Raw genomic sequence first — 26,649 nt, 5'->3', positions numbered from 1 at the left:
AAGTATGACCACTGAACAACAGCTCCTTATTTGTTGGATCTAATGACGTATATTCAGTCTTATAATTGTTTCCTCCTATGCCCAGGTTCCTAGTTTTCTCTTTTGAGTCATTTATTACACGTTTGTCCTGAAGTGCCAAGTCGAATCTCATTGTAATGTCATGTCCTGCACGGTTGTCATGGTGCCCAGCTGGCCCCTCCCCTTGACACCGGCTGACCTGCATTTCCCTGATTACTCCTATGGGTACTTAAACCGCCTTTTGGAACTGCCCTTGGCCAGATCATTGTTTACACTTGTTGAAAAACCTGTTCATGCCTGTTTGATACCTGTTTATTCTTGTTGTGCTTGTTGGACTTTGTTGCACTTCGGTGTAACATTCTGAGAGATTCCTGCAAGTTCTGTTTAATCCCGTTAAATGCCTATTCTGTAGTTTTGCCTGCATTTGAGCCTGCTTTGTTTTGTTTTTGGTCCGTTTGTGTGTCGGACAACTTTTCTTTCTCAATTAAAGTGACAGATCGTCTACGCAAATGAGTTCCAACTTCCTGTTTCTTGACCCGTTTCAAGACAGTCCTGTTCATGACATATAAACCATGTTAACTACGTTATCAATGGCAATAAAGACAATTCTAATTGTAAGTTTTATCCATTTAAGAACTTGTTTTCATTGATGATTCATTAATCACAAAATTAGCGAACTTTGACGAGAAAACAGATGAATGGGAGTTGGAGACCTTTATATAACACCCCGAATTACCTTTGTCGAAGAATTCATTGTTAGTTTTATGTCATTTTTTAAAGTTTCAAAAAACAACATCGCATAGACAATTTGACAAGCATTCTTAATTGACATAGCAATAAAACATATAAATAATTTTACTATATGAATGACTCTACAATGATTGATTCAATTGTACAGTTAAACAGAGTTTAATAAAATGACAATATAGCCTTAAATAGCATGTAAAAATGGCCTGACTGAAAGTATTTAATGTTGGAGGTAAAAACTGACATTCTGAAAACAATCGTTGCACTTATATAGTCTTAATATTTGAAATATCCAATTAAAATTGAGTTTGTCATAAGAATCCCTATTAGTGAATGATTAATTAAAATATTTTCCATTGCAATTCCGGTTTTACTGTTTATATAATTCTCATGTGATAATGGCCTTATCAACATCTGATGAATTCATGAAACATTAAGGAAAATATACTGGATCGTATCCGATAATGGCATTATCACATACCATGTGAGTAGAATATGAATAATTCCAATATTTAAAAGTTAATGAAAATATAAAAACTGAGACTGTCGTCCTACTTTGCATGCAAAAAAATTCTTAAAAAATGTGTATTTTTGCATTAGCGCATGTGCGGCACAGTTCATGTCTTGGGAACCTCCTGCGTGGGTTCAATCCAGCTCCAGACTTCCTGTGCGGAGTTTGTATGTTCTCCCCGTGCTGTGCAGTATTAAAAAAATAATCATTCTCTTGAAGCAAGCTAGAATGAACCAACTCAAAAACACTCATATAAAGTGTTCCCTCTAAGCTGCGTGCGTGCACAATTGCGCACTGCTCGCACAGTCTCGGCGCACAAGAAAATCTAGCCAGCGCACAAAAATGAGGGCTCAAAATTACTTATTAAGAAGCGACTTAAGTCAAAGTTACAGTGCATGAAGGTCAAAATACACGGGTTACCCTGCCGTTGTGTACTAAATGCGATATTTTGAAGTCGAGTCGAAGTAGAACGAAGTTGAGTAAAGTTAGTAGAGTATGTCGAGAACCGGCTTCTCCGGCTCGGCTCACTAAAAGAACCGGCTCTTTCGGGTCCTGCATGGCTCTTCAGGTTGTTTTTGCTTCTTTAATCCCAACATGACCAAATATTAAGTAAAATTGTGTACAACATGACTTAAAGGAAGGGGGGAATAGAACAAAAAAGAAAAAAATACCAAAATGAAAAAGTAGTGAAAAGCTAAGAAAAAAAGACACAAAAGGGAGAGAAAAAAGAAGAAAAAATTTAGAAAAAGACAGAAAAAGAAAAGAAAGAAATGTAGGAAAAAAGCAAATAGAGAACAAAAAGAAAAAAGTAACAGCTCGGAAAAATAAAGGCAATGAGAATTTTAAAGGAATTTTAAAAAAAGTAGAAAAAAAGAATAAAAAGTTTGTGTTGCATTCAAATCATTTCCAATGATATCAAGTGAATCTTGTTGCCAACATTGTACTTCCACTAAAAAAATGTGATTAAGTACAGTTCTGTATCTTACAACAGACTAAATAAGCCCTCAAAAATGTTAATATTATGGGACAAAATATATCCAGAAATAAAAAGAAATGGATATCTTGTGAAAGAATTGTAAGAAAAAAACGACGTTTGTAGGCCGTACAACCTTTTCAATAGTACATGAGTCAATTCACTCAAAAGAGAAAAATCATTTTGCATTGCTGGAAACTCAGCAAAATGTAACTTGATGTCAAGTTTTGGACATGTTTGATCATTAATTATCTTGCCACACTTGGGATTACGGTTGCTCACTGTAGTTTCAAGCGTTGCTCACCGACTTTGTGTGAACGCGCAGACCCGTGGAAAATTACAGGGAACATTGCTCATATGTCTGACTTAGTGGAAAAGAGTAAGGGATGGGAAAGGTTGCCATCATGTCTGGAGTCGGCTTTGTAACCTTCATTATGTTTGGTTGATAGGTGAGAAGACACCTTGAAAGCCAACTCAAGTGGAAACACTTTCGGGATAACACTTAAGCTTTAACAGTTCTCAGTGAAAACTGCTAGATCAATTTGTGAAGAACAGACCATTGTATCTCCAGAAAACCTTTCCTACCTGAAAATGTACTCAAATTTTAACAAATGTTTCCTTTATTACACATAAAAAGGTAAGGTAACTCTGGTCTCAGCGTCAAAGTCCAGCCGGTTTTCCGTGTTGTCCTACTCCAACACACCTTATTTGATTAACGTGATACATATCACAGTATTAAATTTGCACATTGCTGATGAGCTGCAGCTTTATTCAATGATGGAGATATGGAAAATAGATATGACCAGGGATGAAATTTTGGCATGGATGGAAGGAAGCTGTCCCCGCTAATATCAAGAAATCATTGTGTTGTCCCCACCAATATTAAGTGAGAACATAAGAAAGATGTGCAGTGTCCAGAACAATGTCAAAGCCAGACCTATGCCCTTGGGTAGAACAATTGCAAAGTTTACAGTTATAGATAGATAGATAGATAGATAGATAGATAGATAGATAGATAGATAGATAGATAGATAGATAGATAGATAGATAGATAGATAGATAGATAGATAGATAGATAGATAGATAGATAGATAGATAGATAGATAGATAGATAGATAGATAGATAGATAGATAGATAGATAGATAGATAGATAGATAGATAGATAGATAGATAGATGTCTAGATAGATAGATGTCTAGATAGATAGATAGATGTCTAGATAGATGTCTAGATAGATGTCTAGATAGATAGATAGATAGATGTCTAGATAGATAGATGTCTAGATAGATAGATAGATGTCTAGATAGATAGATAGATAGATGTCTAGATAGATAGATAGATAGATAGATAGATGTCTAGATAGATGTCTAGATAGATAGATAGATGTCTAGATAGATGTCTAGATAGATAGATAGATAGATAGATAGATGTCTAGATAGATGTCTAGATAGATAGATAGATAGATAGATAGATGTCTAGATAGATGTCTAGATAGATAGATAGATAGATAGATAGATAGATAGATAGATAGATAGATAGATAGATAGATAGATAGATAGATAGATAGATAGATAGATAGATAGATAGATAGATAGATAGATAGATAGATAGATAGATAGATAGATAGATAGATAGATAGATAGATAGATAGATAGATAGATAGATAGATAGATAGATAGATGTCTAGATAGATAGATGTCTAGATAGATAGATAGATGTCTAGATAGATGTCTAGATAGATGTCTAGATAGATAGATAGATAGATGTCTAGATAGATAGATGTCTAGATAGATAGATAGATGTCTAGATAGATAGATAGATAGATGTCTAGATAGATAGATAGATAGATAGATGTCTAGATAGATGTCTAGATAGATAGATAGATGTCTAGATAGATGTCTAGATAGATAGATAGATAGATAGATAGATGTCTAGATAGATGTCTAGATAGATAGATAGATAGATAGATAGATAGATGTCTAGATAGATGTCTAGATAGATAGATAGATAGATAGATAGATAGATAGATAGATAGATAGATAGATAGATAGATAGATAGATAGATAGATAGATAGATAGATAGATAGATAGATAGATAGATAGATAGATGTCTAGATAGATGGATAGATAGATAGATAGATAGATAGATAGATAGATAGATAGATAGATAGATAGATAGATAGATAGATAGATAGATAGATAGATAGATAGATAGATAGATAGATAGATAGATAGATAGATAGATAGATAGATGGATAGATAGATAGACCGCGAGACCAAAACAACAATGGCGGATCTGCCTGAAGAAAAGTTTGTAGTGCAGTAAATCTTTGTTTAAAAAAAGTAATCGGGTAATAATGACAATTTTGTGTTAAAAAGGTTGCTTCCCGGGGACGCACGTTGATTTGAGACTATGCGTCCCCAGCAAAAATGATGCGTCTAGGGCGCGGGGACGCGGGCAAACGAGAACACTGAAAGCCCTTGAAGTTTCAAGAGGCTTTACAGATTACAGACTATTATTAAACCATCCCCTGATCTAAAACCTACCTGATTTCTTATGAATACTGACAAACATACAACATGGTGTCTGTGAATAATCTGATTGCAATGGGTGACGTCTTTAACTTTTAATTTAATTAAAGATTATTTCTTGTATGTCACTCACCATAATCCAAAAAGTACCATGCTTGTGTACTCCCCACTCCAAAATGTACAGAGACCCCTCGCCAGTGTTCCCTCTAAGCTGCGCGCGTGCGCAATTGCGCACTGCTCGCACATTCTCAGCGCGCAAGAAAATCTAGCCAGCGCACAAAAATGAGGGCTCAAAATTACTAATTAAGAAGCGAATTAAGAAAAGTTACAGTGCATGAAGGTAAAAATACACGGGTTCCCCTGACGTTGTGGCCTAAATGCGGTATTTTGAAGTCGAGTTGAAATAGAACGAAGTTGAGTAAAGTTAGTAGAGTTTGTCGAGAACCGGCTTCTTCGGCTCGGCTCACTAAAAGGAACCGGCTCTTCGGGTCCTAAACGGCTCTTCAGGTTGTTTTTGCTTCTTTAATCCCAACATGACCAAATATTAGGTAAAATTATGCACAACATGACTTAAAGGAAGGGGGGAATAGAACAAAAAAGAAAAAAATACCAAAATGAAAAAAGTACTGAAAAGCTGAGAAAAAAAAGAAACAAAAGGAAGAGAAAAAAAGAAGGAAAAATTTTGAAAAAAGTAACAGCTCGGAAAAATTAAAAACAATGAGATTTTTTTTAAAGGAATTAAAAAAAAAGGAGAAAAAAAACACGGAAAAAAGAAGAAAAAGTTTGTGTTGCATTCAAATCATTTCCAATTATATCAAGTGAATCTTCTTGCCAACATTGTACTTCCACTTAAAAATGTGATTAAGTACAGTTCTGTATCTTACAATCGACTAAATAAGCCCCCCAAAAATGTTGATATTATGCGACAAAATATATCAGGAAATCAAAAGATATGGATATCTTGTGAAAGACTTGTAAGAACAAACGACGTTTTAGGCCGTACAACCTTTGCAATAGTACATGAGTCAATTCATTCAAAAGAGAAAAATAATTTTGCATTGCCGGAAACTCATCAAAATGTAACTTGATGTCCAGTTTTGGACATGTTTGATCATTAATTATCTTGTCACACTTGGGATTATGGTTGCTCACTGTTGTTTCAAGCGTTGCTCACCGACTTTGTGTGAACGCTCAGACCCGTAAGGAAAATTACAGGGAACATTGCCCCTCGCTACTTTGAGCTTCAGTTATAGCTGGTTTACTTCTGCAGATTTCTAATTGCATTGTCTTCATTATTACAGATATCATTCATTGTGTTCAACAGTAGACAGCATAAAGTAAATGCTATAACGGGGGCAGCTTGTATGTATGTGTTTCAGGTACAATCTTGGGTCAAAGTGCCCATTATATATTTTCCCAGTATCTTGTTTCAGACTGAACTCGATGTTTCTGTGATAAGCGGTGCAGATAATGGATGGAATGGAGTGTCTATTTTTAAATTAAACTCAATTCCAAGTGTTAATTGTCATGTGCACAGTAAAGTTGCGAGCGAAAAAGAAAATAAAAAACTAAGGAATGGTTGGCATTTCTTGAATCCCAAGACTTTAACCTTCCGAATGATATTTGGAACGATGCATGTGAGTGACATCGTACTGATAGTGTTTCCGTACATGTCTGAGACACGTACTTGCTTCTTTGCAAGCTTTCGGAATGTTAAGGGGGTAATAAGTTGGACTGAACTATCTGACTGTTTTGTCGACGTTCTTATTGTAGCGCCTTATAATCCGGTGCGTCTTATGTATGTCAAATATAGGACCAAAAACAATTTTTTCGGGGTGCGCCCTATAACCCGGTGCGCCTTATAGTGCATAAAATACGGTACTTCATAAATTGCCTCAATTGTATTCATACTTTCAGTGAAAGTATATAATACATATTCATTCAATTGGCTTCCTGATACAGTGCATCAGAAATGCAGCCTCGAGTGTATGATAGCTTCTAATTAAAGCAATAAAATCCTGTTAAATATTGAGAGGAAAACAAATTACGTCTGTTCAACGAGGCACTTCTACGGAGTATTTTACATGATACCATGCCCCAAAAATCCCCGAACATGAATATAAATTAGTCGTTTGATGTTGTGAATTGTTAAAAAATGCAAAGAGTATAAGGGGTCTGCCTTTAAAACTTACACAAAAGATGCCTAAATCATGGATTAAATATGGTATTCAAGCATGATAAGATGATGAATGAAGGGAATAAATGTTGCGGTTTTCAGCCTCTGGCAACATTCATTTGTAGGAAGAATCAGTGTCTCTGTGGACCACAATATATGGCTTTGCGCCGCACGATAATTTAGAAAATGATGCCAGCGGAAGAAAAACAGCATCAAATGATTTTGCAGAAAAAAAGACTGGTAATTATTTATCATTTATCCTGGGAACTGTGAATCCTGAAAAGATTTAATATATCTCATTTTTCCATAAAACTCTCCAAAAGGTCACCTGTATACTAGCCTGACTTAAAGCTCGTGTGTATTGTTAAATACATTTTGTTTGAGGAATAAACACAGCCTTTCTTGACATAGGGGAAATCATCAGGGCGTTTTTTTCTTAATAAAATCATGAAAAACAAACAGACATCGGACTAATAGAACATACATTACAGTATTCTGGCATAAGCAGAATAGGGCTGATTACAAATTGAACAATCAAGGTCTATTGTAATCCACGTTCACCTAAAATGTGCATAGTGGCTTATTAATGGGGAAAATAAGACACATTGTTCGCATATCAATGTGTCCCTGTTCCAGGCTTACGAAACCGGATAAGAAATCATTTTTATTGGCTGGAATTATACTGTCTGCATTACACAACATTGCACAGATGCATTATCAAGAGAGACTGGGACAGAGAATAAGCTGGAGACTGATACACAGCAGACTGACAGGGAACATGAAAGAGAGGGGGACAGAAAAAGTAGGGACAGACAGGGACAGGTAGAGTAAAATTGTATGGTACACCTAGCCAGAGAGCATGAGAACACAGGAAGAGGGAGATAAAGAGATGGAGACACAGAGAGAGAGAAAGAGAGACAGAGAGCGAGAGAGAGACCAATAGATAGTAAGAGCCAGAGAGAGAGATTGAGATTGAAATAGAGAGGGAGACAAGTAGTGAGGGTGAAAAAACAATTAAACCAAAAGACAGAGAGAGCGAGAGAGAGAGAGAGACAGAGAGAGAGAGAGAGAGAGATAGATAGAGAGAGAGAGAGGGATAGAGAGAGAGTGACTAAGATAGAGTGGGAGGAAGAGAGAGAGAGAGAGAGAGAGAGAGAGAGAGAGAGAGAGAGAGAGAGAGAGAATGAGCAAAATACAGAGAAATAGATAAACAGAGAGAAAGAGTAAGAGAGAGAGAGAGAGAGAGAGAGAGAGAGAGAAAGAGAGAGAGAGAGAGAGAGAGAGAGAGAGAGAGGAGAGAGATAGAGAAAGACAGAGAGGCTGAGAGCAAGAGATAGTAAGAGGCAGAGAGAGACAGAGGTAGAAATAGAGAGAGAGACAGGTAGCGAGGGTGAAAAACAGATCAAAGAGAAAGAGAGAGAGAGAGAGAGAGAGAGAGAGAGAGAGAGAGAGAGACACTAAGAGACAGGGTGCCTCTCCCTATCCCTGGGAGAGGCACCCTGTCTCTTAGTGAGACAGAGAGACAGGGAGACCGACAGCAAGAGATAGTAAGAGGCAGAGAGAGAAGGAGATAAAAATAGAAGAGAGGGTAGACAGGTACTGAGGGCGAAAAACAGAGTATACAGACAGAGTGAGAGAGAGAGAGAGAGAGAGAGAGAGAGAGAGAGAGAGAGAGAGAGAGAGAGAGAGAGGGAGAGAGAGCACAAAAGACAGAGAAATAGGCAAAGAGAGTGAGAAACTGTGAGAGAGAAAGAGAAAAAACAGAGCGTGAGAAAGAGAAAGAGAGCAAAATACAGAGACATAGACAAAGAGAGTGAGAAGCAGTGAGAGAGAGAGAGAGAAAGAGAGACAGAAAGAGAGAGGGGGGGGGGAGTGAGATACACAGAAATTGAGACAGACGGAGAGCGGGAATTAGAGAGAGACAGTGAGAGCCAAAGAGTGACAGAGGGTGAGATAGAGTGAAAGCAAAAGACAAAAACAGAGATAGATAGAGAAACAGAAAGTGAAAGAGAAAGAGAGAGAGAGAGAGAGAGGGAGAGAGAGCACAAAAGACAGAGAAATAGGCAACGAGGGTGAGAAACTGTGAGAGAGAGAGAGAAAAAACAGAGCGTGAGAAAGAGAAAGAGAGCAAAATACAGAGACATAGACAAAGAGAGTGAGAAACAGTGAGAGAGAGAGAGAGAAAGAGAGACAGAAAGAGAGAGGGGGGGGGAAGTGAGATACACAGAAATTGAGACAGACGGAGAGCGGGAATTAGAGAGAGACAGTGAGAGCCAAAGAGTGACAGAGGGTGAGATAGAGTGAAAGCAAAAGACAAAAACAGAGATAGATAGAGAAACAGAAAGTGAAAGAGAAAGAGAGAGAGAGAGAGAGAGGGAGAGAGAGCACAAAAGACAGAGAAATAGGCAACGAGGGTGAGAAACTGTGAGAGAGAGAGAGAAAAAACAGAGCGTGAGAAAGAGAAAGAGAGCAAAATACAGAGACATAGACAAAGAGAGTGAGAAACAGTGAGAGAGAGAGAGAGAAAGAGAGACAGAAAGAGAGAGGGGGGGGGAAGTGAGATACACAGAAATTGAGACAGACGGAGAGCGGGAATTAGAGAGAGACAGTGAGAGCCAAAGAGTGACAGAGGGTGAGATAGAGTGAAAGCAAAAGACAAAAACAGAGATAGATAGAGAAACAGAAAGTGAAAGAGAGAGAGAGAGAGAGAGAGAGAGAGAGAGAGAGAGAGAGAGAGAGAGAGAGAGAGAGAGAGAGAGAGAGAGAGAGAGAGAGAGAGAGAGAGAGAGCAAAACCAAGAAACAGAGAAAGACAGCTAGTAAGGGAGACAGAAAGAGCAAGACATAAAGAAAAATAGGGTACAAGAGACAGTGAGAGCCAGTAATAGTGAGAAAAGAGAATGATAAACAGAGTGAGACAAAAAGGGGGACGGACGGTGAGAGAGACAGAGAACAAGACAGAGAGAGATACAGTGTTTCATTTTCTTCCAATTGATGGAAAAAACAGCAGCTTGGTCATTATTAAGAAAATAATTGAATTAAAAGCCTTCTCCAACAAATGTAATCTTATCAGTATGTAAGTGCTAATTCACAGACTTTTCATTCCTTTGGAATAACATTTTTCGGTGTGTACTAATTTGGACACTTTACACTAGGTGTAAGAACCCTAAATTGATTTGACTTTTTATGGCCATAGGTTTTGTGACTGTTCCGAGTTGATGCTGACATTACACTGGAGTGTTTGCCCTCTCAAAGAGAGAGAGACACACACACAGCTACACTACTGTCAGCCTTTTGAAGCTTGAGACTAAAGAATTCCATGAAAACCTCTCTTAATAATTAAAGGTGCCCAAAAAAATGGCTGTGATTGAAGCAAAGTGTGTGCATGAACTTGCATCATGTTTGAAGATGACTGTGAGAGAAAATGAGGCGAATGCAAATTGTTAGCAAATAGCATAAGGAATGATGAACATTGAATCCATGTTGTATGATGAGAGTCTGGTGCAACTTTGTATATGGTTTTTCACTATATACAGTATATGGTGAAGAGGGCACAGCAGCGCCTGTACTTCCTGCGGAGGATGAGGAGAGCCCACCTGCCCCCACGCTCCCTCATCACATTCTACAGGGGCACCATAGAGAGCATCCTGACCAGCTGTATCTCTGTGTGGTGTGGAGGCTGCAGCGCTTCCGACTGTGGTAGTGTGAGGAGAGTGACGAGGACAGCAGAGAAAATCATTGGGACTTCTCTCCCCTCCATTCAGGACATTGGCCAGAAGCGCTGCCTATCCCAAGCTAAGAACATTATCAGGGACCCCTCTCACCCCCATCATGGACTGTTCACTCTGCTAGCCTCTGGGAAGAGGTACTGCAGTGTGCGGTGCAGGACCACCAGGTTCCACAATAGTCTTGTCCCCCTGGCCATTAGACTGTTAAATGGTCAATCAAACACATAGTAAATCTAAACTGCTGCTAATCTGTACATCTGTTGGTTTTGTTTGACTTTTTGCACGACTGGCAGTTCTTTATAGCTAGCCACTCCTTGCACATCTGTTTCTCAGCACTATTGTACTTACAGTGTTATTGTTACAGTGTTATTGTTACTGTTTACCTGACTTGTTTACCTGACTGCCCATTTTGCACATCTGGTTAGCTGCTCCTCTTGCACTATTTGCACTACTGTAAAATACTATACATAGCCATAATTATTTAGTATATTATTAGTACTCAATACTCCAACTCAATACAACATTTTGTTTATATCTGTACATTCAAGGAAACTGTGCGGGTCAGATGTATCGACATTTCGTTCTGTATACACGTGTATTAGAATGACAATAAAGTAGATCTGAATCTGAATCTGAATGGTAGCGCTGTGTGGAACCAGACATGGGACCAAGTCACACATGTGCAAGTCTCAAGTAAGTCTCAAGTCTTCACCTTCAAGTCCCAAGTAAGTCCCAAGTATTTTTTTCTTGGGCAAGTCAAGTCACAAGTCAAGTCCCGAGTCTTAGATTGCCAAGTCCAAGTCAAGTCACAAGTCATAAAAACAGCGACTCGAGTCGACTCGAGTCCAAGTCACTAAGTCTCAAGTCCCCATGTCTGTGTGGAACCCTTACTTACTCAAAGACATCAACCTACTGGAAGGAGTTCAACGTCGGTATACGAAGCGGATACCTGGGATGCACAATTTGTCATATCCGGAAAGACTACAAAGGCTGAACTTGGACTTTTTGGAGCTCCGCAGAATTCGATTTGATTTCATTTTTGTGTTCAAAGTACTACATGGAATGATCAATGTGCCCTTTGATCATTTTTTGGAGTTCTGTCGTGTTGATGGTTTACGTGGGCACAGATATAAGTTACGGGAGCCTAGACCTACCAGCAACTTGCATGGAAACTTTATTTCTTTCAGGATACCAAAAATGTGGAATTTTTTGCCTGACCGGGTTGTTAGTGCAAATTCGGTGCAAACTTTTAAGCAAAGGTTGGCAGACATAGATTTTTCCAATTTTCTTAGGGGAGGGGCGTAAGGTGACCAAATTTAGCCATGCTCACTCTCAGCATTAGTTTTGTGTCATGTTTTGATTAAAGTATCTAATAACACTTTCAATAAACAGTACATTACATTATGATCTTGTGGCGTTGTACAATAAAGGACTGAAAAAAATGGGTGTTTTTAAGGCTTGAGGCTTTGTTGCTGTCATGTACTTTCTAGACAAATTGCAACATATTACCTATTTTTTTCTTTTCTTGATGTTCACTTTGTTTTGTGCAATGTTACCCAATGTAAAATCTATTGCACCCTGGTCATCCTGGAAGAGGGGTTACCACGAGTTATTTTCCTCCTGCTGAGGTTTTGAGTTTTTTCTTGCCCGCATGTTGGTTTAAGATCAGGGGATGATGTCATTGTAACCCACAGGTGTCAAACAGGCGGCCAGATCAGGCCCGCTAAGGGATTGAATCCGGCCCGCGAGACAACAGAAGCGCAAGAGAAAAACAAGCTGCAAGTTGAAATATGTCAACTTGATGTTGCCAAAGAAAGGTGCTTCGAACAAAGACACTGTACTTGTATTTATTTTTCTCCCTCTCTCTCTCTTCCACCCCTTTTCTCCCACTCTCTGTCTCTTTCACTCTCTGTGTCTCTCTTTTTCTCTTCCTTTGTTGCTCTTTGTCTCTTTCTCTGTCTGTGTCTTTTTAACTTCTTTTGCTCCAACTTCCTTTTTTCCTTTTCTCTCTTTTCTCTTTCTCTCTTCCTACCCTTCACGCTTTCTTTTCTCTTTTCTCTCCTTCTGTCTTTCTATTTCTCTCTGGATTTCTTTCTTCCGCTCCCTTTCTTTTCCCCTCTCTTACGACTTCTCTTTTTATCTCTTTTGTTTCTCACGCTCTCTCCCTCTCTCTCTTTCTTTGTCCCGCCCTCTCTCCTTTTCCCTCCCTCTTTCCCGCCTCGGCTACTTGACCTGTGTTTGCCCACCGACCACGCTCTGATCTCCCGTCCCGACTACTCGACTCGTTTCTGCCCATCGACCACGCTCTGATCACCCGTCCCGGCTACTCACTCGTTCCCGCCTTCCGACCACGCTCTGATCACCCGTCCCGGCTACTCACTCGTTCCCGCCTTTCGACCACGCTCTGATCACCCGTCCCGGCTACTCACTCGTTCCCGCCGTCCGACCACGCTCCGATCCCAAGAGCTCCCTGCTCCTACTGCCCAGCGATCGCCGAATTGCTGGCGCTTCCTTTGCCATACCTGACTTCTCAGCTTCCGCAATAAAATTTGTTGCGAAACGATACGCGTTTGGGTCTACCACCTTCTCTGGTTCTAACACATTCAATATGCCAAATATACCAAATAAGTATATTCTGTTTTTAATATTGGACATCTGCAGGGGAGATCCATGTTTGGCAGCTTCGAAAATGTGATATAGAAGAACCTTTTTGTAATGACCTAAAATGGAAATACATATCTACCAAGATATATAGGGTAAATCTGCTTATGATTGTTATTATTTTACCCGAGAAAAGAGCTAAACATATCCCAAAACAGAAATATAAGTAAAATTTCCTGCCAACTAGGTTTATATTCTTTTAGAGAGGCCTTTTTTTTAACTGTTTTCATCGTTGCAAATATATACACTCTACATTTGCATGGGATATGTGGTTTTAGTGGGTAAAAAATAACACCACCATTATATCAGTCTACTTTCTGATGTACACACCTATTTATGCATGCTAACACGCTTTGCTGAACAACATACAGCTAAAAGCACCGGAAAACGGTCACTATGCGACAGCCAAAACTAAACATCCTGGAGAAGCTTAAAGAAAGAACACTTGCACAATTACTGCACAAATAAGCCGGGATTGGTAGGGTTACTTTAATTTGATTACTTTCAATTACTTTTGGATGACTCCAATACCAAATATGCTAATGAAAGACAAATGAAACTAAATATGAATAAAATGATGACTCACAACACGTGGTAAGCTTTCTCTCCTGTCTTTGATCTCTTTGATCTCCGGCAAAACGAACATAAAATGCGACAGAAACAAAATGAGAATAAATCCAAACAGCTTGCCAACATCATTTTTGCCATTCCATGTATTGCGTTACTCCCCAAGCCTGCACAAAATTGAGTCATTGTATTCATATTTAGTTTCTTTTGTCTTTTATTAGCATATTTGGTATTGTAGTAATCCAAAAGTAATTGAAAAGAATCAAGTTAAAGTAACCCGACCCAACCCTGCAAATAAAACCATGATATAGTATGGAACTTAGACAGAAAAACCAAGCAGCAATCACAGATGAAAAAGTCCCAAAAGTTAAAAAAGCTGCAAGATGGTGATATGAAAAATAGCCACAGGCGATTTAAATCAATCAAGATGTAAACCCGCTGGGTAAAAGAAAAGAAGAAGAAATTCCAACCTGTTCTAAAAGCCCTCTGTCGAGCCCTTGCAGGTATCCGATATTGAAAACAGAATTAACGTATCAAATGTCATTATCATCATTGTACCTGAAACTATGTCACTGGTTCCTTATTAATATAAAGTTTATAAATTAAAAATGAAAGGTATGAACATTTATAGAAGTTTAACGGCATGAGTCTGAAAGAGAAAAAGAAAAGATTAAACTTAATTTTTTGGGGGCAGGGTGTTATGGACTACTGCGGTCCTTTTCTCAAGGTTTCTTCATTTTCCTTTTTCGTTTTTGAGTTTTCCCTTGCCCTCATGTAGGTTTTAGATGGGGGGATGGTGTAATAATAGTCTGTAGTTTGCAATAATCTGTGGTCTGTGCTGCCCTTTGAGACTCCTTCTGATCAAGTTTGTCCCAAATAAACATGACTTCACTAGTACCAGTAACTGATATTTACAATGAAATGAAATGAAATGAAATGATCTGCATTTCTATAGCGCTTTTCAAGTCAATGACTTCCCAAAGCGCTTTACAATGTGCTCCACATTTCCCAATAGCGGCCTTGCAGCCATGTAAGGCAATAACCTGCTTATTGGGGGTATTAGGGGCTCAGTGTCTTACCCAAGGACACTTCGACATGTAACACGGACGAGCCGGGTTTCGAACTGGGATCCCTTGATCCCAAGACGAGCGCTCTACCTCCTGAGCTACTGTGGGACAACGTCTTATACAACAAAGTTTCTTTCCGACACTGAGGAAGACAACTTTGATGGCTTCAGTTCTAAGGAGGAAGATGAGGAAGGTTTACCGTGATTTTTACAAGTACATGTTTTTTTAACAGACCCGTTTACTGTGCTGCGAGCGTGTTGCTAGCGTGTTGCTACGATCAACTGCCCTGTCACATGCACCGTTTGGGATCAAAGTTATATTATTATTGTTAAAGCTTTGAAAACTCTCTCGGTGTACCGTCTTTCTTTGTAAATATGTGTAGACATGTATAATATGTATTTGCAACTCTATATTTTTGTAATGTAGTTATTTGAGACACTTATTCTGATATGTTATGCACGGGCGAATCAAAAAGAAGTGGCGGAACAAACGCTGGCTAACGGGAAGTGGGGACCGGTAGAGGTGAGTGTTTGTGGACACGGCGGACAATAGTGGATATATATTTTTCCCACCCTTACCTTTGGAAGTATGCACTTTTTTCCTTGGATTACTTTCAACGGGACCGGGACTCTGCAGTCCTGCATCAAACCTTAAGTACCGGTATCATTTTCCGTTTATTTTGCCGGCTGTGACTTTTGGACTTTGTACTTTAATGAAGGACATTGCGAGCCGTGGTTCAGCCTTTGCTAGGTCCTTAGCTTGGCCTTTTGCCATGATCTTTGATTTTTGCAATCTGGAGATGGAATCGGAGCTTGCTCTGTCCGCTCCACGCATCGGCCCGGTATTGCAGTACCTCCGGGAACGGTGCATTCGCAATGATCGCAGCAAGGCTTTAGGGCTAGGACCTTAGCTAGGCCTTTTGGCTAAGAGTAAGTGTCCTGGCTCCTAGGCTTTGTAGCGTATTATGAACTGACCGATAACGGATAATGGATAATGGATAATGAATAACGAAGATAGAACAATAACCCTTAAAAACCCCAAAACCCCACATTAGCCGAATATGAGAATTCAGATGTGTCTGCATGTGACGGGAAGCTAAGTACTTAGCTTGGCCTGATGCTAAGTCCTTAGCTTGGCCTAGCTAGGTCCTTAGCTTGGCCTTAGATACTAGGTCCTTAGCTTGGCCTTTTGATTTTTGCATTCCGGAGATGGAATAAGAGCTTGCTCGGTCCACTCCACGCATCGGCCCGGTATTGCAGTACCTCCTGGAGAGTAAGTGTCCCGGCTCCTAGGCTTTGTAGCATATAATGAACTGACCGATAACTGATAATGGATAATGAATAACGAAGATAGATCAATAACCCTTAAAAACCCCCAAACCCCCACATTCAGTTTCAATCGCGGGAATTTAAGTCGGGTTTGGGTTAACTTTGTGTTTGTGTTACATTTTTTTAATGTGGGCGCATGCGGCTTATATACAGGTGCGGCTTGTTTATGTACAAAATCGGTTTTCCTCTTAAAATGTGGTGGGTGCGCTCTATAGTCCTGAATTTATGGTACCTTTAAAGGATGTCTCAACAATATCTTGACAAACAGTTTAATGCCGATCCTACTGCAGTTTCTCTCCTTTTTTATATTCTAAAGGGCTGTTGTTTTGTTCTTCTCTCGGGTCACGATGTGCACTGAGGAGACACTGGCCTTTCTATTTTGAGGAATTCCATTCTTGATTTCGCCCTCTTTTCCTGTACGTCAAATTACAATGTGTTACGCGGTGTAATTATGCTTCTAATTAAGGCTTTGAGCCTTTGCAATCTACTGCTGCCTCAATCACTCTTATTCTAGCCATGCTACTCTGTGCTGTAGACGTTTTAAAATGAATAGACCTGCGGCGGTAGAACATGTATGTCTCCAAGAGAGTTTAAAGTGGCAATATTGCATAATATGAAATATTAAACAAAACGATTATTTTATAAGCAGGGTTGGGTAGGGTTACTTTAACTGGATTACTTTCAATTACTTTTGGATTACTCCAATACGAAATACAGTGGAACCTCGGTTTTCGAACGCCTCTCCGTTCGAACAAATCGGTTCTCGACCAAAAATTTCGAGAAATTCTTGCTTCGCTTTTTGTTCAAAAAATCGGAGTTTGAACGCCGGTACGCTAGGGGCGATGCTGAGCGGCGTACGGGTGTGGATTGCCCCCACCCCTCGTGAATAACTGTTGTCACGTGACCGCGCACTTCTTTTTGCTTTCGTTTTTAATATCGGTGAACGGAGTGTTTTAACCCCTAATTATGCCTCGGAAGAAGGTCGGTGCAAGCAGCAAAGTTGCTACAGGTGAAAAAAGAAGAGTAGTGCGTACAACTATTGCATTTAAGAAAGAAATAATAGCAAAATATGAAAAAAATTGTGAGAGTTTCTCTTCTTTTGAGGGAATAGAGCATGGCTTCTGCAGACCACCACAAAAGTAAGAAATCCTATTCATAAATCTTTTCTTTATCCTTTAACCGCTCACCACTTGTTGTGGAGACCCCCGGTGCTAAATATTTTTACACGTTCATGTTAGCGTAATCTTTCGTACGGAAGATTACGCTAACGCGAACGTACGATTAGCCTGGGTTAGCTTCATGTTTACGGTCATGGTAAACATTTAGGGTGTTGGAATGGATTAAAACGATTTTACATTACTTTTAATGGGAAAAACGATTTTCGGTGATCGGCCAAATCGTTTTTTTCGAACAGGGTTCTGGAACGGATTATGGTCGAGATCCGAGGTTCCACTGTATGCAAATAAAAGACAAAAGAAACTAAATACGAATAAAATGATGACTCACAACACGTGGTAAGCTTTCTCTCCTGGCTTTGATCTCTTTGATCTCCAACAAAACTAACATAAAGTGCGACAGAAACAAAATGAAAATAAATCCAAACAGCTGATCAAAGAGATCAAAGCCAGGTGAGAAAGATTACCACGTGTTGTGAGTCATCATTTTATTCATATTTACTTTCTTTTGTCTTTTATTAGCATATTTGGTATTGGAGTAATCCAAAAGTCATTGAAAGTAATCAAGTTAAAGTAACCCCTAACCAAACCTGATTTTATGTTAGTTTTGCCGCAGATCAAAGAGATCAAAGCCAGGTGAGAAAGATTACTACGTGTTGTGAGTCATCATTTTATTCATATTTAGTTTCTTTTGTCTTTTATTAGCATATTTGCTATTGGAGTAATCCAAAAGTCAGTGAAAGTAATCCAGTTAAAGTAACCCTACCCAACCCTGATTTTATGTTAGTTTTGCCGGAGATCAAAGAGATCAAAGCCAGGTGAGAAAGATTACCACGTGTTGTGAGTCATCATTTTATTCATATTTATTTTCTTTTGTCTTTTATTGGCATTTTTGGTATTGGAGTAATCCAAAAGTAATTGAAAGTAATCCAGTTAAAGTAACCCTACCCAACCCTGATTTTATGTTAGTTTTGCCGGAGATCAAAGAGATCAAAGCCAGGTGAGAAAGATTACCACGTGTTGTGAGTCATCATTTTATTCATATTTAGTTTCTTTTGTATTTTATTAGCATATTTGGTATTGGAGTAATCCAAAAGTCATTGAAAGTAATCAAGTTAAAATAACCCTACCCAACCCTGATTTTATGTTAGTTTTGCCGCAGATCAAAGAGATCAAAGCCAGGTGAGAAAGATTACCACGTGTTGTGAGTCATCATTTTATTCATTTTTACTTTCTTTTGTCTTTTATTAGCATATTTGGTATTGGAGTAATCCAAAAGTCATTGAAAGTAATCCAGTTAAAGTAACCCTACCGAACCCTGTGTATTTATTATAACAAAGTCATAGAAAACCCCCATAGTTTTCTTTTCTTTTCAATATTTGATACAACAAGAAACAAAATATATATATATTTTTAAGTAATATTATTCAGTGTTGGTTTTCAGTTTAATTTGGAAACTTTTTATTTGAGATATTCCAATTAATTTGTGAGTTAATAATTATATAATTGATTTTGATCAGTTCTGATATGAAATAATAATACATTTGACTAAATTGCATAGTTAATTACCTGCGATGTATGCCAATGGAGATTTTTCGTTTTCCGGAGTTCCGGAGTGGATGACGTCACACGCTAAGCCGGGAATCGGAGAGGAGGTTAACTCCGGTAGCTACTGGTTGCTCCAGGTAGGTCCACGTTAGCGTCCGAGATGCTAGACGTGAGCCACGTTTCCGTAAAACACAGCAAACTGCACTCCCTGTACGCTTTGACATTTTTCACCAGCACAGCCAGTTCGTCTGTCTTATTTGGTATAGAGTTAACATTTACCATGATTACGGACGGTACAGAAGACTCATCACGCCGCTAGCCGCTTAGCCTTAGCTACGACACTGCATCCACGATAGGGCCCACTCATCACGCCGGGGCAAAAATTCTTCAGGGCAAGGAGTTGATTCCTCGGGTAAACGCATTTTTGTGCGTTAAAACCCATAATATGATAGAAAGTAATCCAAAGCGGCACCGAAGACTTATTAAAAAACACATAGTTTTTGTGACCCAACCCTAACACCATAGTGGGTTCAAGAAAACCATACTCATACTTATTACGGCAAAACTGTAGTACTGTAGTATTGACTATCAAAGCGGCGCCGCCACAGAGCGGCTGCCTTTTCCAGCAGATGCCCTGTTATCTCTCACTTTTTGTGATTTATTGTTTATTGTCTGCTTCTATCTTCTGTGTTTTCTTCCCGTTTAACAACTACATTTTGGATTACGTTCTATCCTATGGACATGGTTTTTAGCGCACAAAAATGCGTTTATTCGAGGAATCAACTCCCTGCCCTGAATAATTCTCGTGCCGGCGTGATGAGGGGAAGAAGAAGAGCCGGAGCTAGCTAAGCGGCTAGCGGCGTTATAAGTCTTCGGTACCATCCGTAATCATGGTAAATGTAAACTCACTACCAAATAAGACCAACGAGTGCTGGTGGAAAACATCGAAGGGCACAGGGAGCGCAGTTGCTGTGCTTTGCGGAAACGTGGCTCACGTTTAGCACCCCGGACGCTAACGTGTAGCCACCCGGAGCTACCCGGAGCTATTCCGGCTTCAGTGCCGCTATACAGAGACACGAAAGCCTACGGGAATCGGAGAGGAGAGGGACTCGCTAACACGAGGTGGTGTATCCCTGGATTTTCACAAAGAAAATATTTCCATCTGCCGCAGGGATGTCGAACTTTTTGGACTGGCGTGTGACGTCATCCGCTCCGCTACAAGCACCCCTAGGGCATCATGTTAATCTGTTAATAAACAACAGGGTAGACTGCTGGAAGTGTGAATTTCCCTACGGGGATGAATAAAGTATCTATCTATCTATCTATCTATCTACTTGGCAGGTATGCAATTATAATAAAGGTGATTCTGATGACACGGTTCCCCTTTTCTGCTCTAACTGGTATTGATTTGAGTATGGCCCATTCTTGACGTTGACTATTTTCATGTAACTAAGCATTCGATGCTATACTTGAATGTATTATAAGGGGGGCTGTACCAACGACATTGAGTCCTCTATTTCTGAACCGTAAAATGTTTGCTCGTCACGAGTGTGGCTTGTGGCTTTGACTTGCAGAGGTACAGGAGCTTTTAACATACATGGAAAGTACCCGGGCCACACAACCTTGATTGCTTCTCCACTCGGAATTCGTCACACTCATAGCAACACGAGTTGCCCACACTCCCCTCGGCCAACATGCATAAACACTCATGGAGACACTTGAAGCCCACTCAATATCAAACTCAGATTCAGAGCCATCTATCCATCTGTACACACCCTCCTCCTCATTCACCCATCCATCTGCTTTTTGCCATCTTCCTTGTCCGTCAGATAGACGAATAACAAATCTAAGAAGGACTGCGAGTGGAAATAGTTTACCATCGTCCTCAGCAATGTTCCCTGTAATTTTCCTTACGGGTCTGAGCGTTCACACAAAGTCGGTGAGCAGCGCTTGAAACAACAGTGAGCAACCATAATCCCAAGTGTGGCAAGATAATTCATTATCAAACATGTCCAAAACTTGACATCACGTTACATTTTGCTGAGTTTCCGGCAATGCAAAATGATTTTTCTCTTTTGAATGAATTGACTCATGTACTATTGCAAAGGTTGTAAGGCCTAAAAACGTCGTTTGTTCTTACAATTCTTTCACAAGATATCCATTTCATTTTATTTTCTGATATATTTTGTCGCATAATATTAACATTTTTGGGGGCTTATTTAGTCAGTTGTAAGATACAGAACTGTACCCAATCACATTTTTTAAGTGGAAGTGCAATGTTGGCAACAAGATTCACTTGATATAATTGGAAATTATTTGAATGCAACACAAACCTTTTTTTCCGTTTTTTTTTTCCTACTTTTTTTAAAATTCCTTTAAAAAAAATCTCATTGTGTTTATTTTTTCCAAGTCATTTACTTTTTTCCTACATTTCTTTCTTTTCTTTTTTTTTTGTCTATTTTTTCTAAATTTTTCCTTCTTTTTCTCTTCCTTTTGTTTCTTTTTTCTCAGCTTTTCACTACTTTTTCATTTTGGTATTTTTTTCTTTTTTGTTCTATTCCCCCCTACCTTTAAGTCATTCTGTGCATAATTTTACATAATATTTGGTCATGTTGGGATTAAAGAAGCAAAAACAACCCGAAGAGCCGTTTAGGACCCGGAAGAGCCGGTTCCTTTTAGTGAGCCGAGCCGAAGAAGCCGGTTTTCTACTAACTTTACTCAACTTCGTTCCACTTCGACTCGACTTCAAAATACCGCATTTAGGACACAACGTCAGGGGAACCCGTGTATTTTTACCTTCATGCACTGTAACTTTGACTCAAGTCGCTTCTTAATTAGTAATTTTTGAGCCCTCATTTTTGTGCGCTGGCTAGATTTTCTTGTGCGCTGAGAATGTGCGAGCAGTGCGCAATTGCGCAAGCGCGCAGTTTAGAGGGAACACTGGTGGCGACGTATGTTGTAATTACAAAGTCGGGAGGTTTTTAGGTAAGATTCCTCTGGTAAGATTTTTAAGATATTTTTTATGAACTTATACGACCAGAGTGAACAAGTCAAACAAAAGGAGAGCTGCATGTGTGAAATACTTGATCATGTTTTTTACTGATAAGGAAGCAAGAGTTATGATTAGGGGATAGGTGTCAAACTGATTTTAGCTCAGGGGCCACATGGTGGAAAAACACTCACGTGGGGCCGGACAGGTGAATTAATTGCCTAAAATTATGCCTTAGCTGTATGGCTGGGGATTTTTCGTAAGCTTAAATTAAATTACGATTTTGATTCAGGAGTGTAAAATTTGAAACGATAGAGGTTTTCTTTTCGTCAACATTTTTTTCCTTCCCAAGAGCCAAGAAGAGATCCACAGGCTCGAGAGCGTTCTCCTTTCGGGTCCTGGGGTTGTGGAATGCTCTGCCCCCTGAGATTCAATTTTGCAACCTCAGTGAAACTGTTTGAATCTAGGCTTAAAACACACTTCTGTTCTATAGCATAGCAATAACTTATATAACTTACTGTTTAATGCTGACTATTATTGCACTATGATGACTTTGCACCAAATGCAATATTGCACAACCGTTACGATACCAACGTTATCACGACAACCCTGTATGTAACATCCCACATGCCGACATTTCTTGTGTAAATACCATGTAAATTATAACTATAGCCTTATCCCCCTTGTCTTATAACATTATCTTCTCTGTTCCTTTATCTTCTTGCTCATACCTCACTATGAATGTGTAAAACTGGAGTGTCATGCCCAATTTCGTTGTCACAATATGTTAGCCCATTTGTAACAATGACAATAAAGGTATATTCTATTCTATTCTATTCTATATTTTATGTTGATAATATCTGTCTAATATTTGTTATTGCAACATCTGTTGCATCCTTGTCATCCTGGATCATGCGCGGTCCCTTCTCAAGATTTCTTCATTTTCCTCACGTTGGGGTTTTTGAGCTTTTCCTTGCCCTCATGTCGGTTTTAGATCAGGGCATGGTGTAATAATTGTCTGTAGTTTGCAATAATCCGTGCTCTGAGCAAGCCCTTTGAGACTCCTTGTGATTAAGGGCGTTATAAATAAACATGACTTGACTTCACTAAGATTTTGTCCCTGGATGATTGTAATAACAGTGCATTTATTATAAATAAAAATAAAAACAATTACATTTCCTTGCGCTACACTTTATTTAACTCAGAAAGACTGGAAACTGGAAAAGTCACTAAGATAGCACACAAACATTAATTTAAGTGCAACTCCTTTATACACTTGTATAACATATATGATATGATTATTATATAAATCCGGACAGGGTTGGGTAGGGTTACTTTAACTGTATTACTTTCAATTACTTTTGGATTACCCCAATAGCGAATATGCTAATAAAAGACAAAAGAAACTAAATATGAATAAAATGACTACATTTTGTGCAGGCTTGGGGAGTAACGGAATATATGGAACGGCAAAAATGATGTTGGCAAGCTGTTTGGATTTATTTTCATTTTGTTTCTGTCGCACTTTATGTTCGTTTTGCCGGAGATCAAAGAGATCAAAGCCAGGAGAGAAAGCTTACCACGTGTTGTGAGTCATCATTTTATTCATATTTGGTTTATTCTGTCTTTTATTAGCAGATTTGGTATTGGAGCAATCCAAAAGTAATTGAAAGTAATCCAGTTAAAGTAACCCTACCCAACCCTGAATCCGGATTTGCGTGCTTGTGTGTGTTTGTATGTGGCTTATAAACTCCGAAACGGCTGGACCAGTTTTCGGGAAATTTTACACAGTAGTACTTGAGAGACTGTTTTTAGGTAGGTCTCGTATAGTAAATACCAACAAAATCGATAAGGATGTGCTTTTGTGTACAAGTGGCTCTGGAGCTGCATGCGTTCATAACGGTTTTTGGCACTCCCTAGTGGCTCCTTGGTGCGTTTCAACAAACCACGGCCTCAACAACTTCGCTCAAGTAGAAAGCCCGGCAATGCCAACTCTGGCAATATGTTAATGATTTAAAAGTTGTTCTGCTTTTTATTTACAGTGGAACCTCGGTTTTCGAACGCCTCTCAGTTCGAAGAAATCCGAGTCCGACCAAAAATTTCGAGAAATTCTTGCTTCGCTGTTCGGTCAAAAAATCGGAGTTCGAATGCCAGTAATGTGTGAAAGCGTACGCTAGGGTGCGATGCTGAGCGATGTACGGGTGTAGATCGCTCTTTTCGAGACCGACTGTTATCGCGTGCGGACATGCTTCGTTTTGCTTTCGCTTTTAATATAGGTGTACGAAGTGTTTTAGCCCCTAATTATGCCTCCGAAGAAAGTCAGTGCAAGCAGCAAAGTTGCTACGGGTGAAAAAAGAAAAGTAGTGCGTACAACTATTGCATTTAAGAAGGAAATAATAACAAAATATGAAGGAGGTGTGCGAGTGTCTGATCTTGCCTGCGCCTTGTGCTGACCACCACAAAGATAGGAAATCCTATTCATAATTATTTTCTTTATCCTTTTTTTTTATTTTTACACGTTCATGTTAGCGTAATCTTTCGTACGGAAGATTACGATAACGCGAACGTACGATTAGCCTGGGTTAGCTTTATGTTTACGTTAAACATTCAAGGTAAACATTCAGGGTGTCGGAACGGATTAAAACGATTTACATTATTTTTAATGGGAAAAATAATTTCGGTGATCGAACAAATCGGTTTTCGAACAGGGTTCTGGAACGGATTATGGTCGAGAACCGAGGTCCCACTGTACTTTTTAAAATGAAAATGTTTAGATTTCTATCTACCATAGAAAAGAGCTAAAGCTTCTTTGCACAACTGGTAAAACAAATGGGTTATGATTTTTTTCAGTTTGTATTTTTTAATCCATTTGTTAACCAATAATTTTCAATCACTGGGGATAAAATGTATAGTTTACTAGCAAACGTTGTGGTTTTAAATGTTAGTTATCAGATTGACGTGAATCAGCAGATTAATGCGCGGATTGGGCAAATTACGGCCCTTTAGATCGAACGTATTATGTCCATTTAATGCGTAAACATTACAAGCTGGGTTATCAGTTGCCCCCGTCAGTGATTAAGGGTGTACGTAATGATGTTAAGCAGATGAGGTCGGGACCCATTTTGAGAGCCTGAGATTGTAAAGTGTATCGCAGTGAAAACAGAAAACACATACACACAGGCACAAATGTCTTGTTGCTGTTTCTAGTAGTGCAGCTTATAAGAGGACTCACGGTTTGGGTCGTTATCGGATCAGAAAAAAAAAAAAGGAAAGATAGACATAACAGTCTTTCGTTTATTATGTCAAACACTTCAAATGAGAATATTTGAAATCAACTTAAACTGAAACATAAAGCGGGAACAAATACCGTAAATTCCGGACTATAAGCCGCTACTTTTTTCCCAAACGTTCAACCCTGCGGCTTATTCAGTGATGCGGCAAATTTATGTCATTTTTCTAACGGCCGCCAGCGGCGCTCGAGTACAAAAGGTAAGATTTAGACCGGCGGAATATATGCGCCGAGGAAGACTGCAACTTATTGGCTTGACTAGCGGCGAGAAATCTTTCACTTAAACTGGCTGCATGCGAAAGGCAACTTTTTCGCAAGTCTGCCAGTGGATACTGACAGGGTGGGGCAGCATCAAAAAATCCACCATCACCAACGGGTTCCGAAAAGCCGGTCTGCTGCGTGACGGAGAGGGGGGCACAGAATTAGGAGTGGATGGGAGCGTGGGACGACGTCTATATGACAAAGTTCCTTTCCGACACTGAGGAAGACGACTTTGAATGCTTCAGTTCTAAGGAGGAAGATGAGGACGGTTTACCGTAATTTTTACAAGTACGGCATGTTTTTTTAACAGACCCGTTTACTGTGTTGCGAGCGTGTTGCTAGCGTGTTGCTACCTGTCACAGGCACCGTTTGGGATGAAAGTTACATTATTATTATTAAAGCTTTGAAAACTCTCTCGGTGTACCGTCTTTCTTTGTAAATATGTGTAACCATGTATAATATGTATTTGCAACTGTCTATTTTTGTAATGTATTTATTTTAGGGACTTATTCTGATCTGTTTTCCACGGGCGAATCAAAAGAAGGGGCGAAAACAACGGGGGCTGACGGGAAATGGAGTAAAGGTGAGACGTCTTTGTGGATGCGCCGGACAATAGTGGGTTAATTTTGTGTTTGTGTTAGTGCGGCTTATATACAGGTGCGCCTTGTGTAAGTACAAAATCGGTTTTCCTCTTAAAATGTGGTGGGTGCAGCTTATAATCAGGTGCGCTCTATAGTCCGGAATTTACGGTAGATATTTGCGAACAATTGCAACGTTATGAGATAGGTACCCAAAGCACACGTAAACACAGTTGAAGCTCATTCCGAAGGAAATAGCAATCTTCCTCTAGTTTCAGACGAGAAAATTAATTTTCAAATCAGATATTAAAAAAGCACAACAAAGATCAGTTTTCTGACACCGTGTATCTCTGCTACAGGCAAACCTTCGAGAATTCTTATAAAACCCTACAAAAATCAACATGAGATGATATCTTCTTTTGAGCATACCTCATGAAAAATAACTTAAAAGTTTGTTTCTGGCTTTTTTTATTTGGGCACAGTACAAAAATGACATTAAAAC

The 26,649-nt window shown here is 39.2% G+C and overlaps 1 protein-coding gene and 1 pseudogene across 2 annotated transcripts in view; one reads left to right on the top strand and one right to left on the bottom strand.

Annotated features, from left to right (window-relative positions):
- Nucleotides 1-26,649, bottom strand: part of LOC148360707 (potassium voltage-gated channel subfamily KQT member 5-like) — a 181,324-nt gene that overhangs the window by 97,711 nt on the left and 56,964 nt on the right. The window lies entirely within an intron of this gene.
- On the top strand, nt 15,734-15,854 carry LOC148360708 (U2 spliceosomal RNA; annotated as a pseudogene).

The sequence above is a fragment of the Urocampus carinirostris genome, chromosome 8 (assembly GCF_059441175.1).
Source record: "Urocampus carinirostris isolate Australia breed hairy pipefish chromosome 8, RoL_Ucar_1.0, whole genome shotgun sequence".
Lineage (NCBI taxonomy): Eukaryota > Metazoa > Chordata > Actinopteri > Syngnathiformes > Syngnathidae > Urocampus > Urocampus carinirostris.
The sequence above is the reverse complement of the archived record's forward strand: the minus strand, read 5'-3'. Positions and strand labels throughout refer to the sequence as shown.